We start from the raw sequence: 3,393 nt of genomic DNA, 5'->3' as shown, positions 1-3,393 counted from the left end.
CCCCCCCCCCCCCCCCATGTGGACCCCAAAGTACTGTCCTTGTACTTATGCTTTCATATACTCATATACTGTGCAGTTTGGTGAATAGAGCCCAACAGTGTTTTGTCCCCGTTCAATTATTCCATTGACGTTCCAAAACTAACTGAAATAAAGAGCTTTAAGCCTGGAACTAGGTGTGAGATGAATCGTGAGCTTGATCTTGAAAACGTCTTAAAAAAAAAAGAGAGAGAGAGACGCTACGTTAGGGCTGGGCGATACGGAGAAAATCAGATATCACGAAATTTTTTAGCAAAAATCTCGATATTGATACCGCAACCATATTGTAGTGTTGACTATCGGTGCTTTCACTAAATATTTACACAATGAGATTTTTGATAAATAATCATCGGTAATGTGGATTTAACGACTAAGTGGGTAAAGGATAATAATATAACAGCTACAACGGTCGGGTAAGATCAGGAAATGACATCACTTTACTGTAATGCAGCCTTTAAAACCAGGAGAAGACAACACTTATGTCATATTACGATGTTACCATGTCCAAAATCTAAGACGATATCTAGTCTCATACCACGATATCGATATAATACCAAGCTCTACGTTTAGTTACATTTATCGAGAGGTGACGTCAGGCTACGGCGCAGGGTCGGTATCTCCACGAACCTACGCACGTACGTACGCAGCCACGACGTCGATGTTACACAGAAGCGTAAATGAAGCTCACTCGAGTCTCCACAGCTCCGTCAGTCTGGGAAAAAAACTGGAAAATGTCCAAAATCTATAAAAATCAATGAGATTACACAAACCATTGATGTCAACTCACCGTGTTCATCTGAAGCTCCGTGCTCCCTTTCAACATCGCCCTCATCCTCATCATCGCCCTCATCCTCATCATCTTCTTCATCATCATCATCATCACCATCATCACCATCATCACCACCATCGCCCTCATCCTCCTCATCTTCTTCATTATCATCACCATCATCACCATCATTGTCCTCATCCTCCTCATCTTCTTCATTATCATCATCATCAGCACCATCATCACCACCATTGTCCTCATCCTCCTCATCTTCTTCCTCTTCCTCCGGGGGACTGAGTTGTGGTTTTGCTGATGTCAGAGATGACGTTCCTGCAGAAACATCAGACATTAAATAATACACAATAAATATTAATTTTATCAACAATACAACTATTAAAACACTTCTACAGACACATTTGCCTGTAGTAGCGTTTGTGATGCAGTCGGCTCGTAAAATTAAATGAGAATCAAAGTCATTAAAAAAATAAAATAAAATAAAATTGAATTAACCTGGTGTTGTCTTCACCTCTAGGACTGTCTCGTGTCCCTCGGGACTTATTTGTGGTTTTAAAAACGATTCTGAAATAACATTTTCCTTCATAATCTATTAACAAATATTGTCTTTATCTCCATTTCCAACAGCTGAGATAACATCTATGTTTATGTTTAGGGAATGCATCAGTCTCTACTAGCACACTATTAAACATGGAAGTGGGGTTCGTTTTTAGTCATAAGGTTATAATTCATGTTAAAAATCACTATGGAAACAACATAAGTGTCATATCCAGAATAATGTTCTGAGTCAGGAATACATGTTTATCTCAGGAAATAAGGAAAGGACGCTGATAGAAGATAGAAAACATGGAACTTGGACCATTTTTCTTCTTGTAAACATCTGAATGCACGCCCGCGGCGAGATTTGTCGTGAACTCATCCCTGCCCATCAAGAGACAGATTCTTCTGTTCGGGAGTTCACTAAAATATAAAACTGTTTCCTAAACAGTTATAAGGAAATAGACAGCAATGGGGTGGGGGGGGTGGGGGGGGGGGTTCCTGCTTATCAGACTGGATTTATCTGGTAACGTCACGTTAGCCTTAGGCCTGTATTTGGACCTTAAAGGTGCCGCAGGTAGGATTGAGAAGATCCAGGATGCAGCCAAATTGACAGTGTACGAAAAACACATTTCTGAGTGGTGGGGACCTTTAACTTGTCAAAGACAGATCATCTTATGTGTCTTACTTTCCTCTTTTTTCCCAGTTTAGTCCAAAGAGAGCAGAGATCAAATGCATGTGGTGGTACATAGCGACCAGACAGGCAACATTTAGAAATGTTTTCATGAATCTGTGAATCAGTGTCTACTTATAGGAATGATAGACACTATCACATAAAACCAACACATCACCATCTGTTCTTCTCGGTAAAGGAAACTCGCCGAGCGTTGCCGTTATCAACCCTGATGGAGACGGAGCGTGTCATTGGCTCCACCGCGCCTGATTGCTGGTGGATTGTGGGTCGTGTGATCCTTATTTATGTCTTCCTGCCCCAGTGCTTCCTCCGTCACGCCCCCCATTGAAATTTGCAAAAGCAGCGACACACGGGACGGCGACAAGACACGTCTGAGCCGAGTGAGTCATCGAGCAGCAGGAGGCCAACAGCGGGGGGATTATTTCGGGTGCTTCGGGGAGCTGAAGGACGGCTCATCACCAGCCAAATGTAATTATGAGCAGATTGGAAACGCACAAGTTTGCCAGAGGAGCACTTCGTGGAGGATCTTGGACAAGAACGTGCAGATGGAAACGAGAGGATGTGACTGTTTTTACCTTCGGAGATTACGCTTGTTGGAGTCGTCTCTTCCTCTTCTCCCTCCTCTGCAACACAGATGGCTTTGAGTTTCTCAAAAACACGGCTAATAATGTCCATGTAAGAAAAAATACTGTTCAACAAGACTCAAAGTGTACAGCCGGGCTCTTTGAGGCTGTAGTGCGGCACTGATGTGATTGGACCCCAGTCATAATTATAGTTTGGTATGTTAGCATGAAAAGTACAGCTGAAGCTGATGTGATTCATCGGAAACACTTGCAAAACTTAAGTATTTGACAAAAAACTATTTGGATCAGGATCACCTCCACCTCCTTCTCCACTTCCTCCTCCACCTCCTTCTCCACCTCCTTCTTTCATGTTCTTTCATGTTCTTATATGTTCTTGTATGTTCTTGTATGTTCTTGTATGTTCTTATATGTTCTTGTATGTTCTTGTATGTTCTTATATGTTCTTGTATGTTCTTGTATGTTCTTATATGTTCCTATATGTTCCTATATGTTCTTGTATGTTCTTATATGTTCCTTTATGTTCTTATATGTTCTTGTATGTTCTTATATGTTCCTATATGTTCTTGTATGTTCTTGTATGTTCTTATATGTTCTTGTAAGTTCTTATATGTATTTTATGTCATTTGAGCCCGCACTGTGACACACTAAAGTTTTTCTTATCTGATCTCATCTTCTTTTTCAGTGTCATATTTACACTCTTGGAACTGGTAAACATGCTGCGTTGTTCAAAAATCTAAATGATGATGTTTGCATATCTTCCC

The sequence above is a fragment of the Etheostoma cragini genome, chromosome 12 (assembly GCF_013103735.1).
Source record: "Etheostoma cragini isolate CJK2018 chromosome 12, CSU_Ecrag_1.0, whole genome shotgun sequence".
NCBI classification, from domain to species: domain Eukaryota; kingdom Metazoa; phylum Chordata; class Actinopteri; order Perciformes; family Percidae; genus Etheostoma; species Etheostoma cragini.
Note: the sequence above shows the minus strand (reverse complement) of the source record.